The sequence below is a fragment of the Prionailurus viverrinus genome, unplaced genomic scaffold (assembly GCF_022837055.1).
Source record: "Prionailurus viverrinus isolate Anna unplaced genomic scaffold, UM_Priviv_1.0 scaffold_195, whole genome shotgun sequence".
NCBI classification, from domain to species: Eukaryota; Metazoa; Chordata; class Mammalia; order Carnivora; family Felidae; genus Prionailurus; species Prionailurus viverrinus.
Genome location: NW_025927585.1, coordinates 10,420 through 24,798, shown reverse-complemented (window position 1 = coordinate 24,798; position 14,379 = coordinate 10,420). Strand labels below are relative to the sequence as shown.

Genomic DNA, 14,379 nt, shown 5'->3' with positions numbered 1-14,379 from the left:
GTAGAAGGGCCATAGTGAGTATAGTTGATAGCTTGCTCGTTTGTGAGGCTCATGGGAGGGGGAGTAATAGTGCGATTTCTAGGTCGAATAATAAAAAAGTAATGGCTACTAAGAAGAATTTTATGGAAAAGGGTAAGCGGGCAGATCCTATGGGGTCAAATCCGCATTCATAGGGACTTGCTTTTTCTGCATAGATGTTTAATTGAGGTAATCAGAACGCGATAAGTACAAGTAATGTGGATAGGAGTGTATTGGTGAGTAAGGCGAGTATTACGTTTATTATTCCTTTTCGGGTTATACCGAAACTGGTTGATTGGAAGTCAACTGTACTTGTTAATACTAAAGGAACAAGATCCTCATCAATAGATGGAAACGTATAGGAATAGTCAAACTACGTCTACGAAATGTCAATATCAAGCAGCAGCTTCAAATCCGAAATGATGATTAGATGTAAAGTGATATTTTAGTTGGCGTAAGAAGCATACGATTAGGAAAGTAGAGCCGATAATTACATGTAGTCCGTGGAATCCTGTGGCTATGAAGAAGGTGGACCCGTAAACTCCGTCTGAAATAGTAAATGATGTTTCATAATATTCGGAGGCTTGTAGGAGTGTAAAATAAATTCCTAGAGAGATTGTAATAAATAATGCCTGGAGTATATGTTTTCGGTTTCCTTCCATTAAACTGTGGTGGGCTCAGGTAATTGATACTCCGGAGGCTAGAAGTACGGAGGTATTAAGTAGTGGAACTTCCAGAGGATTTAAGGGAGTAATGCCTGTTGGTGGCCAGCATCCTCCCAACTCAGGGGTTGGGGCTAGGCTTGAGTGGTAAAAAGCCCAGAAGAAGCCTGCAAAAAAGAATACTTCTGAGACAATAAAAAGGATTATCCCATATCGAAGACCTTTTTGAACGATGGGAGTATGGTGGCCTTGGAATGTGCTTTCTCGGATGATGTCTCGTCATCATTGATATATAGTCAATAAGTTGGTAGTTATTCCGAGGGCTAGTAGTAGTGTTGAATTGTAATGGAATCAGATAGCTAGGCCTGAGGTTATTAGGAGGGCTGAGAGAGCCCCTGTAAGTGGTCATGGACTGGGGTTGACCATATGGTATGCATGGGTTTGGTGGGTCATTAAGTGTTATCATGTAGATAGAGGCTTACTAGTAGGGTAAAGACATAGGCTTGGATTAGAGCTACGGCAAATTCAAGGATCGTCAGTAGGATAAGGATAATAAAAGTAATTAAAGCAATGGAGGTGCTGATGTTTGCTAGGGCCAGAGCGGCTCCTCCAATTAAATGTATTAGTAAGTGGCCTGCGGTGATGTTGGCTGTAAGTCGTACGGCCAAGGCTATGGGTTGGATGAAGAGACTAATAGTCTCGATGACTACAAGCATAGGGATTAGGGGAATAGGTGTTCCTTGTGGTAAGAAATGGGCCAGAGATGCTTTAGTTTTGTGGCGAAACCCAGTAATTACAGCGCCAGCCCATAGTGGGATGGCTATTCCTAAGTTTATTGACAATTGGGTAGTTGGAGTGAACGAGTGGGGTAGTAAGCCTAGTAAATTTGTTGACCCAATAAATAAAATAAGGGATATTAGTATTAGGGCTCAGGTTTGTCCTTTGTGATTATGGATGGCCAGTATTTGTTTTGATATTAGTTGTACCAATCATTGTTGCAGTGAGACTAGGCGATTATTAATTAGTCGATTGGGTGAAGGAAATAGAATACTTGGGAATATAATAATTAAGATAATAATAGGTAGTCCTATTATTGTTGGGATAGTGAAAGAGGCGAATAGATTTTCGTTCATTTTTTTTCTCAGGGGTTGAGCTGTTTTAGTGTAGTTGTGGACTTAAGTTCTGGATTTGATGGATATAAGTACTTTGAGATCTTTAGTTGGAATACAATAAATAGTGTTATAATTATTGATATAATAGTAGTAAATCAGGTTGATGTATCTAGCTGTGGCATGTCATTAAGGAGAGATTTAAACTCCCAGTCTTTAACTTAAAAGGTTAACGCTTGACTTAGCTTCTTAATGAATTTAAAGTATAGATGCAGATCATTTTTCAAAGTATGTCAGTGGGACTAATTCAAGAACAATGGGCATGAAGCTATGATTTGAGCCGCAGATCTCTGAGCATTGACCGTAATATAAGCCAGGTCGTGTTCCTATCAGGGTTGTTTGATTTAGTCGGCCTGGGATGGCATCAGTTTTTAGACCTAGGGATGGGATGGCTCATGAGTGTAGTACGTCTTCTGATGAAATTAGCATGCGAATAGTTATTTCTATTGGCAGAACCACTCGATTGTCGACTTCTAGTAACCGGAGTTCTCCTGGTTTTAGTTCTTGAGTGGGGATTATGTAAGAGTCAAAGTTCAAGTCCTCATAATCGGTGTACTCGTAGCTTCAGTACCATTGGTGTCCTATGGTTTTTACTGTGAGGGAGGGGTTGTTGATTTCGTCTATTATATAAAGAATTCGTAAGGAAGGCAGGGCAATAAGAATAAGGATAATGGCAGGTAAGATAGTTCAGATGGTTTCTACTTCTTGGGCATCTATTGTGCTTGTGTGCGTGAGCTTGGTTGTTAATATCAATGAGATAATGTAAAGGACTAAGGAGCTAATTAGGAATACAATTATTAATGTGTGATCGTGGAAATGTAAGAGTTCCTCTATAATAGGAGATGTAGCATCTTGAAAACCTAGTTGGAAGGGATATGCCATAGAAGTATATAGGATTCAAGCCTATAATTTAACTTCGACAAAGTTATGTAATTGTTTTACTAATACTTCTTGATTGAGAAAGACATAGTGGTTATGGTATTGGCTTGAAACCAGTTTAAGAGGGTTCGATTCCTTCCTTTCTTATTTTAATAATACATAAGTTGGTTCTTCAAATGTGTGGTATGGAGGGGGACATCCGTGTAATCACTCAAGATTAGTTGTGGTTAACTCTACTATGGCCACTTCTCGTTTAGACGCGAAAGCTTCTCACACTATGAAGACTATTAACATAACTGCTGTTAGTGAGATAAAAGAACCCATTGAGGAGATCGTATTTCAAGTTGTATATGCATCTGGGTAGTCAGAGTAACGTCGTGGCATTCCAGATAGGCCTAGAAAGTGTTGAGGGAAGAATGTTATGTTGACACCCACGAACATAATTGTGAAATGAATTTTTGCCCAAGTATTGTCGAGAGTATATCCTGAGAATAAGGGAAATCAATGAACAAAGCCTCCTATGATAACGAATACTGCTCCTATTGACAAGACATAGTGGAAGTGAGCTACTACGTAATATGTATCGTGAAGAACGATATCTAATGAGGAGTTTGCTAGTACAATTCCCGTTAAGCCCCCTACGGTAAATAGGAAAATAAAGCCTAAGGCTCATAACATAGCGGGGGACCATTTGATATTACCTCCGTGAAGAGTAGCCAGTCAGCTAAATACTTTTACCCCAGTAGGAATGGCGATGATTATAGTGGCTGATGTAAAGTATGCTCGTGTGTCCACGTCCATTCCTACAGTAAACATGTGATGGGCTCATACAATAAAGCCCAGAAAGCCAATTGATATTATGGCTCAAACTATTCCCATGTAGCCAAAGGGTTCTTTTTTACCTGAGTAGTAGGTAACAATATGTGAGATTATTCCAAAACCAGGTAGAATTAAAATATAAACTTCTGGGTGACCAAAGAATCAGAATAAGTGTTGATACAAGATAGGATCTCCTCCTCCAGCAGGATCAAAGAATGTGGTATTTAGATTTCGATCTGTTAGTAGCATGGTAATTCCTGCTGCTAAAACTGGGAGTGATAGAAGTAGCAGAACAGCAGTAATTAGAACTGACCAAACAAATAGGGGTGTTTGGTATTGAGACATGGCAGGGGGTTTTATATTAATAATAGTGGTAATAAAATTAATAGCGCCTAAGATTGAAGAGACACCTGCCAGATGAAGTGAGAAAATAGTTAAATCTACGGATGCTCCTGCGTGGGCCAGGTTGCCGGCTAGGGGTGGGTATACTGTTCACCCAGTTCCTGCTCCAGCTTCTACCATAGATGAAGCAAGTAGGAGTAAAAAGGATGGAGGAAGGAGTCAGAAGCTCATATTATTCATTCGGGGGAACGCCATATCGGGTGCTCCAATTATTAACGGGACTAATCAGTTTCCGAATCCTCCAATTATAATGGGTATCACTATAAAGAAAATTATTACAAAAGCATGAGCAGTAACGATTACATTATAAATTTGGTCATCCCCTAATAGTGTGCCAGGTTGGCCTAGTTCAGCCCGGATTAGGAGACTGAGAGCAGTCCCTACCATACCGGCCCAGGCACCAAATAGAAGGTAAAGAGTGCCAATATCTTTATGATTAGTTGAAAATAATCAGCGGTTTATGAACATAGGTAAAATGGCCGAGTAGGCATTAGACTGTAAATCTAAAGACAGAGGTTCAAGTCCTCTTTTTACCAAGTCCTGCGGTGAATGTCATGTTGAATTGCAAATTCAAAGAAGCAGCTTGGCGCTGCCGGGGCTTCTCCCGCCTTTTTTTTCTAGACGGCGGGAGAAGTGGATTGAAGCCAGTTGATTAGGGTATTTAGCTGTTAACTAAAATTTCGTGGGGTTGGAGCCCACCAATCTAGTGAGGACTTAGCTTAATTAAAGTGTTTGATTTGCAATCAATTGATGTGAGGTAAGTTCTTGCAGTCCTTAGAGTAATTTATGTGCAGAAGTTAAGTCTGTGAGGCTTGCTTAGAGCTTTGAAGGCTCTCGGTCTGGCTTAACCTAAACTTCTAATCCAGAATGGATAATATTGGTGCGAGTGGGAGTATTATGGTTGATATTACGATTAGGATAGGTAAGAAGGTTATTTTTTTTGTACATTCAAATCGCCATTTTATTTTTATGCTGTTGTTTGAGGGGAATATGGTTAGTGCGGTGGTGTATGTTAGTCGTATGTAAAAGTATAAGTTGAGTAGTGCTGTTATGGCTAGTAATGTTGGTACTATGATTATTTCGTTTTTGGTCAGTTCTTGGATGATTATTCATTTTGGAATAAATCCAGAGAGTGGAGGAAGGCCGCCTAGGGACATTATTAATACTAGGATGAGTGAAGTGATCAAGGGGGTTTTGTTTCATGTTTGTGATAGGGATGATGTTGTTGTGGTAGAGTTGTATATAAATAGTATAAAGGTGGTTAGTGTTATAGTGATGTAGATGGTTAGGTTTAGGATTATCATTGTAGGGCTATATATTATGATAGCTGTTATTCAGCCCATATGGGCGACTGAGGAGTATGCTATGATTTTTCGTAGTTGTGTTTGGTTAAGGCCTCCTCAGCCTCCGATTATAACTGACATGATAGATATTGTTAAAAGTAGGTTGGGGTTAATGGTGGGTGAGATTTGGTAGAGGATAGATAGTGGTGCAATTTTTTGTCATGTTAGTAGGATTAAGCCTGATGGTATAGAAATTCCTTGTGTGACTTCAGGTACTCAGAAGTGGAATGGGGCTAGTCCTAGTTTTATTGCTAGGGCGATTGTTATTATAATAGATGCTATGGGGTTGAGGTCTTTTGATACAGTTCATTGTCCTGAGTGCAGTAGATTGATGATGATTCCTATCATTAGGATTATGGAGGCAGTTGCTTGTGTTAGGAAATATTTTGTGGCTGCTTCCATGGCTCGTGGGTTATATTTTTTTATGAGGATGGGGATGATGGCTAGTAGGTTTATTTCAAAGCCGATTCAGACTATAAGTCAGTGGGAGGTTGTTATTACAATTATAGTTCCTGAGATAACGGTTGATATAATGATAATAAAAATGGAGGGTTTGATTAGTATGGGAAGGGTATAAACCAACATTTTCGGGGTATGGGCCCGATAGCTTATTTAGCTGACCTTACTTTAGAATATGGTGTAAATATGGTAGCACGAAGATTTTTGGATTCTTAGGATTAGGTTCAATTCCTATAATTCTAGAAATAAGAGGGTTTAAACCTCTATGTTTTACTCTATCAAAGTAACTCTTTTGTCAGACATATTTCTTATGTTTGGGGCGGAATGCTTGCTGTAATAATGGGTAGTGATACGTGTCACATACATAGGGCTAGAGTAAGGGGTAGAAAGTTTTTTCATAGGAGGTGTATTAGTTGGTCGTACCGGAATCGTGGGTAAGATGCTCGAATTCATAGGAAAGTGGTTGTCAGGAGTAGGGTCTTTACTGTAAAATTGACGGTATATAGTTCTGGTATATAAGGGTTGTGGAATGCTCCGAAGAATAGGATTGTTGTGAGAATATTTATTATGATGATGTTAGCATATTCTGCCAGGAAAAATAGGGCGAAGGGGCCTGCTGCGTATTCTACATTAAATCCGGAGACTAGTTCTGATTCTCCTTCAGTTAGGTCAAATGGGGCTCGGTTGGTTTCTGCTAGGGTTGAGATAAATCATATCATGGCTAGGGGTCATGCAGGGATAATTAGTCATATATACTCTTGGGTGGTGATTAGTGTGGCTAGTGTGAAAGATCCATTTATTAGTAGTACTGATAGGAGGATGATGGCTAGTGTGACTTCGTATGAGATTGTTTGGGCTACGGCTCGTAGGGCTCCGATTAGGGCGTATTTTGAATTTGAGGCTCATCCTGATCATAGGATGGAATAAACAGCTAGGCTTGATATGGCTAGTATGAACAATACTCCTAGGTTTATGTTAATGAGTGGGTATGGCATGGGTAGAGGGATTCATATGGTTAAGGCTAGTGTGAGAGCTAGGATTGGTGCTGTAATGAATATAAATATGGAGGATGTAAGGGGTCGGAGGGGTTCTTTGGTGAAGAGTTTTACGGCGTCTGCGATGGGTTGGAGTAGGCCATATGGTCCTACGATGTTTGGTCCTTTACGAAGCTGTATGTAGCCTAGTACTTTTCGTTCAACTAAAGTTAGGAAGGCTACGGCGAGAAGAATAGGGATGATTAGTGAGAGGACATTAATTATGAACATGTTGTTAAGGAGAGGAGTTGAACCTCTGATAATAAAAGCTTAAGTTTTATGCAATTACCGGGCTCTGCCACCCTAACAAACCCGAGCTCTCGGGTAATATGATTGGATAAACTGTCTAGATTAAGATTATATCATCTATTTGGTTAAAGGCGCTTTGGTAAAGTGGGCCTTACTTCTCTTGTCCTTTCGTACTGGGAGAAATTATTTAATAGATAGAAACCGACCTGGATTACTCCGGTCTGAACTCAGATCACGTAGGACTTTAATCGTTGAACAAACGAACCTTTGATAGCTGCTGCACCATCGGGATGTCCTGATCCAACATCGAGGTCGTAAACCCTATTGTCGATATGAACTCTGAAATAGGATTGCGCTGTTATCCCTAGGGTAACTTGTTCCGTTGATCAAGTTTTTGGATCAATAAGTGATGTAATACTTTTGACTGGTTAGTCTAGATTTAAATCACTCGGAGGTTTTTTTGTTCTCCGAGGTCACCCCAACCTAAATTGTCGGCTCACATAGAGGTTTGTTGTTCCTGTCGGTTAAGTTAGTAGGGTCTCTTTGAGTCGATTAATTAAAGCTCCATAGGGTCTTCTCGTCTTATTGTTATATTCCCGCCTCTTCACGGGAAGGTCAATTTCACGGATTGGAAGTAAGAGACAGTAAAGCCCTCGTGTGGCCATTCATACAAGTCCCTATTTAGGGAACAAATGATTATGCTACCTTTGCACGGTCAGGATACCGCGGCCGTTTAACTAGTGTCACCGGGCAGGCAGTGCCTCTAATACTGGAAATGCTAGAGGTGATGTTTTTGGTAAACAGGCGGGGCTTGTGTTTGCCGAGTTCCTTTTACTTCTTTTAATCTTTCCCTAATTTGCATACCTGTGTTGGGTTAACAATTGGTTTGATATTTTGTTTATGGTTGGGTTGTATATATCTTGTTGTTAACTATCAGTGGCTATCCGTTCTGATATAAGCTTATGCAGGGAGAAATATTTCTTGTTACTCATATTAGCATTGTTGCTTCTATTGTTAAATAGATTAGCCCAGTTTTGGGTTAGGAGTTGGTTGCATATTTTTGATATTAAGGTGTTTTTATTGTTGAGCTTGAACGCTTTCTTAATTGATGGCTGCTTTTAGGCCAACTATGATTTGCATTTATGCTTACTCTCTAATAAAGGCTGTATCCTAATTCTAAAAAGCTGTACCTTTTTAGATTATATTTTAAACTTACATTAGAATTCTAGGGTTTTTGAGGTAAGTTTAAAGTTGAACTAAGATTCTGTTCTGGGCAACCAGCTATCACCAGGCTCGTTAGGCTTTTCACCTCTACCCACAAATCTTCTCACTATTTTGCAACATAGACGAGTTCATCCTGTGGTAGATTGTTCATGGGTAGCTCGTCTGGTTTCGGGAGACCTAGCTGAAGTTCTCTTTGTTAGGTTATTCTAGCTAATTCATTATGCAAAAGGTACAAGGGGTAATCTTTGCTGTATGGTGCTTTTAATTCTATCTTTCATCTTTCCCTTGCGGTACTTTCTCTATAGCGCCAAGTTAAATTTCTATCTCCTATACTTTTAAGGATAACTGAATGTTTTGTTTTATTTTCTAGTGTTAGTTGTGTTTATGGGTGTTTGGGCTAGTTTTGGCTCAAGATGGTCAGTTTAATATGAAATCTTCTGGGTGTAAGCCAGATGCTTTGTTTAAGCTACATCTTGTATCCAAGCACACTTTCCAGTATGCTTACCTTGTTACGACTTGTCTCCTCTTGTGGGTATAGTGGTTTAAATAGGTTTTTTGGAGATTGTCACTTGAGGAGGGTGACGGGCGGTGTGTGCGTGCTTCATGGCCCAATTCAATTGAGCTCTCTATTCTCGAATTTACTACTAAATCCTCCTTTAATACTTAGTTTCATAAGGATTTTCGTGGGTGTTCTAATTTTAGAAAATGTAGCCCATTGCTTCCCATCTCATGGGCTACACCTTGACCTAACTTTTTTGTGTTAAGATACTTGTGCTTACTTTTTTTCCTTTTTAGGGTTTGCTGAAGATGGCGGTATATAGGCTGAATTAGCAAGAGATGGTGAGGTATATCGGGGTTTATCGATTATAGAACAGGCTCCTCTAGAGGGATGTAAAGCACCGCCAAGTCCTTTGAGTTTTAAGCTGTTGCTAGTAGTTCTCTGGCGGATAGTTTTGTTAAAGTTAACTATCTGAGTTTAGGGCTAAGCATAGTGGGGTATCTAATCCCAGTTTGGGTCTTAGCTATCGTGTAGTCGGAGATATTAAAGTTACTTTCGTGTTGTATTTTTATGTTAACTGTAGCTTTTTACGGCCTAGTTAGAGTTTAACCTTAGTATAATTTTCTCTGTAACACACTTTACGCCGTGGGTCTATTAGTTTGGGTTAATCGTATGACCGCGGTGGCTGGCACGAAATTTACCAACCCTTGTTTAATATAGCTTAGTCGAACTTTCATTCATGGCTTAATTTTTATCACTGCTGTATCCCGTGGGGGTGTGGCTAAGCAAGGTGTCATGAGCTATTGTGGTTGTGTGCTTGATACCGGCTCCTTTAGGTCACTAGGTGACTCAGAGGGCATTTTCACCGGGATGCGGAGGCTTGCATGTGTAATCTTATTAATAACTAATGGAAAGGCCAGGACCAAACCTTTATGTTTATGGAGTCTGGCGACTCATCTAGGCATTTTCAGTGCCTTGCTTTGTATGTTTAAGCTACATTAACTGGGACGTGGGGTTAATTTGGGTATGTAGGATGTTGTCCAATAGGGATGAGTTAGAGATCAGGTTAGCGTATCTATAGATAACTGCGAACAGAGTTATGATTTAGTATTAATAGCTAGTAGTGACAGGGGATTGGTAAAGTTTATAAGCGTTTTTCAGGCCTTATGCTAAGGTACGGTCTAGTCTTGTTTTTGGGGTTTGGCAAGACATAAATAGACACGTATTATTATAAATAAGGTTAACGGGGGGTAAGGGGGGTTTGATTAAGCTAGTTATTTACTAAATCAAAGTGTTTGCATGTGTACGTGTATACGTGTATACGTGTGTACGTGTATACGTGTATACGTGTATACGTGTGTACGTGTGTACGTGTGTACGTGTATACGTGTGTACGTGTATACGTGTGTACGTGTGTACGTGTGTACGTGTGTACGTGTATACGTGTGTACGTGTGTACGTGTATACGTGTGTACGTGTGTACGTGTGTACGTGTATACGTGTATACGTGTATACGTGTATACGTGTATACGTGTGTACGTGTGTACGTGTGTACGTGTGTACGTGTGTACGTGTATACGTGTATACGTGTACGCGTATACGTGGGTGCGCGCATGCCGTGTCCTGTGGAACATTAGGAATTTAGGTATATGTCCTGTGACCATTGACTGAATAACACCTTGACTGTTTTTACGTGTGGAGACCCCGCATAGAGAATAAGCCCAGCTACAATATATTTGACTGAGTCAGGACCTTTAGGTCATAGCTGAGTCATAGCAAGTTCGACCCCCTAAAATTAAAAGATACCAAATGCATGACACCACAGTTATGTGTGATCATGGGCTGATTAGTCATTAGTCCATCGAGATGTCCCATTTGAGAGAAGTGAAGGATTGGATTCAAGAACCTCATGGCCCTGAAGTAAGAACCAGATGCCAGGTATAGTTCCGTTTTAGAAACCCCCACGTTGAGATGGGCCCGGAGCGAGAAGAGGTACACGTTCGAGCAAGGATTGCTGGTTTCTCGAGGCTAGCTGATTAAGCTCTTTCGGATAGTTGAGGTCCATAGAGAACTGCTCTAGAACAAAGTGGATGCACGACCAAACACTATATGTCTTATGTAATATATATAGATTATAGTACCTGCTTAATATTCATGGGGACTAGCGATTAATGCACGATATACATAGTATGGTTTATGTAATATATATAGATTATAGTACCTGCCTAATATTCATGGGGACTAGCAATTAATGCACGATATACATAGTATGATTTATGTAATATGGGTACATGATGTTGTTTTTGGGCATGTTGGTAGTTGATAGGTTGATTTTACATTATAGGTTTTGAGTTGTGGTAATAGGGGGTTATTACTTGGTTTATTTAGTGGGAAATAAGGACATACTGGGCAAGCACAGTATGGGTATATGCAATATATGAATTATGAAAGTTGTAGGGTTGGTTTCTGGTATTAGCAAGGAATAGTTTAAGAAAGAATTTCAGCTTTGGGTGCTGATAGTGGGGCTATTGCTTCTTCCTTGAAGTCTTAGGGAGGGTGTGTATTCTCCTTTTTTGGTTTACAAGACCAAGGTATTTATATACTACGAAGACTCTTCATTTGAGGAGGCGGTTTTCAATAATGCCTGAAATGGGTATTAGGACTAGAAGGGTTGAAAAGTATAAGATGGAGGCTAGCTGGCCGATGGTGATGAAGGGGTATTCTACGGGTTGGCCGCCAATTCATGTTAGGGTTAGGAGGTCTGCTACTAGGAGTCAAAATAAGCATTGGCTTAGAGGTCGGAATATTATTCCACGTTGTTTGGAGGTGTGGAGGACTGGAATAATTGCTAGGATTAGGATGGAGAGTACCAAGGCTAGGACCCCTCCCAGTTTATTAGGGATAGATCGGAGAATTGCGTATGCGAATAGGAAGTATCATTCGGGCTTGATATGGGGAGGGGTGTTTAAAGGATTAGCGGGAGTGTAGTTATCTGGGTCTCCTAACAGGTCTGGTGAGAATAGAACAAGTAGTATAAGTGTTGAGATTAGTACTAGAAGGCCTAGGATGTCCTTGATTGTATAATATGGGTGGAATGGGATTTTGTCCGAGTCGGATGTGACTCCTGAGGGGTTATTGGATCCTGTTTCATGGAGGAATAGGAGGTGTACTGCTGCTAAGGCTGAAATAATGAATGGGAGAATGAAATGGAAAGCGAAGAATCGTGTTAGGGTGGCTTTGTCTACTGAGAAACCTCCTCAGACCCATTCTACTAAGTTGGCCCCAATGTATGGGATTGCTGATAGGAGGTTGGTGATTACGGTTGCCCCTCAGAAGGATATTTGGCCCCATGGTAGTACGTAACCTATGAAAGCTGTGGCTATGGCTGTGAATAGCAGTATGATTCCAATGTTTCATGTTTCTGAGAAGGTGTAGGAACCATAGTATATTCCTCGGCCCACGTGCATGTATAGACAGATAAAGAATATGGAGGCTCCGTTGGCGTGTATGTACCGGATGATTCAGCCGTAGTTAACGTCACGACAGATGTGAGTGACTGATGAGAAGGCGGTGGTTGTATCTGATGTATAGTGTATGGCTAGGAAAAGGCCGGTAAGGATTTGTAGAATTAGGCATACTCCTAGCAGGGAGCCGAAGTTCCATCATGCTGAGATATTAGATGGGGTGGGTAGATCAATGAATGAGTGGTTGATGATTTTGATAAGGGGGTGTGATTTTCGAATGTTGGTCATTAAGTTCTTATAGTTGAAATACAACGATGGTTTTTCATATCATTGGTCATGGTTAGATTCCATGTGAGAATAATGATAACATACATTGTATTTATTTTAAGTACGATTTTTGTGGTGAGCTTTGTAGGTTTTTCTTCAAAGCCTTCTCCTATTTATGGTGGGTTTGGTTTAATTGTGGCTGGTGGTGTTGGTTGTGGTATTGTGTTAAATTTTGGAGGGTCGTTTTTAGGTTTAATGGTTTTTTTAATTTATTTAGGGGGTATGCTTGTAGTGTTTGGATATACTACAGCTATGGCTACTGAACCTTATCCTGAGGCGTGAACGTCTAATAAGGCTGTGTTGGGAATATTTATTACAGGGGTGTTGGCAGAGTTGTTGATTGCTTGTTATATTTTGAAAGAAGATGAGATAGAGGTTGTATTTAAGTTTAATGGTGCGGGTGATTGAGTAATTTATGATACAGGTGATTCAGGGTTTTTTAGTGAAGAGGCCATGGGAATTGCAGCGTTGTATAGCTATGGAACTTGGTTGGTGGTTGTCACTGGTTGGTCTTTGCTTATTGGTGTATTGGTAATTATGGAAGTCACTCGTGGAAATTAAGTAGGATTAGGCTAAGGGTTAGGGTGATTATGAAAGATAAGAAGTAGAGTTTGACTAGTCCTTTCTGATTAGATACAGTAGTTGATATTTTTATTTGGAAGTAGGAGATGGATTTTGGTAATACATTTTCTAGTCAAATTATGTCTAATAGTATCGATGCAGATTTTTGGCTCATGGTTAGGCTCATTTTTGATGGGAGGCGGTGTATTACGATTGGAAAGTACCCTAGAAGGTTGGAGAACTTAAAAAGGTTTGAGGGATATATGAATTTTAAGTTTTTGGCCGTGAGGTTGAGTTCTAATGCCAGGATAAAGCCTGTGATAGTCACGGCAAGGGCAGTTAGTTTTAGGTAGTGGGGTATAGTTATTTGTGGGATGGTTGTTGGGGGGATATTATAAGAGATTAGGTATCCTGCAAAGATGCTTCCAATTAAGAGACGTTTAATGGAGTTGATGAGGTAGGTATTATTTTCATTGATTAGGTTCAGGGTGTTGAATCGTGGTTGTTCTAGAAGTACAAAAAACATAATTCGAGTGCTATAGGCAGCTGTAAGGGATGTGGCAATGAGAGTAATTAGTAGGGCTCAGGCGTTGGTATACGACGTATTGGCTGTCTCGATGATTAGGTCTTTGGAGTAAAAGCCTGTTAAAAAGGGTATACCTGTTAATGCGAGGCTTCCAATAATTAGGGAGGTAGTGGTAAAGGGTATTGGTTTGTATAGTCCGCCTATTTTTCGAATATCTTGCTCGTCGTTCAGACTGTGGATGATTGATCCTGAGCATATGAATAGCATAGCTTTGAAGAATGCGTGTGTACAAATATGTAGGAATGCAAGGTAGGGTTGGTTAATTCCGATGGTTACGATTATTAGGCCCAGTTGGCTTGAGGTTGAAAAAGCAACAATTTTTTTAATATCGTTTTGTGTGAGAGCACAGATAGCTGTGAACAGGGTTGTGATAGCCCCTAGGCATAGGGTGAGGGTTTGTATGGTTTTGTTCTGCTCTATGAGCGGATGAAAGCGGATTAGTAAGAAGACTCCGGCTACAACTATTGTGCTTGAGTGAAGTAGAGCGGAAACAGGAGTGGGGCCTTCTATGGCTGATGGTAGTCATGGGTGTAGGCCGAATTGAGCGGATTTGCCTGTGGCTGCTAATAGGAGTCCTAGTAACGGAGTATTTAAGTTTTCGTGCTGGGTGATAAAGATTTGTTGGAAGTCCCATGCGTTTGAGTTAGTAAGGAATCATGCTATGGTTATGATAAAGCCCACATC

At 40.3% G+C, this 14,379-nt stretch overlaps 1 pseudogene across 1 annotated transcript; it reads right to left on the bottom strand.

The window, feature by feature from the left end:
* Positions 1–349: 349 nt before the first annotated feature.
* LOC125158244 (cytochrome c oxidase subunit 1-like) lies at positions 350–3,544 on the bottom strand (annotated as a pseudogene). The gene has a single exon (XR_007149295.1). The product of XR_007149295.1 is annotated as a cytochrome c oxidase subunit 1-like (transcript).
* Between the last annotated feature and the right edge of the window lie 10,835 nt (positions 3,545–14,379).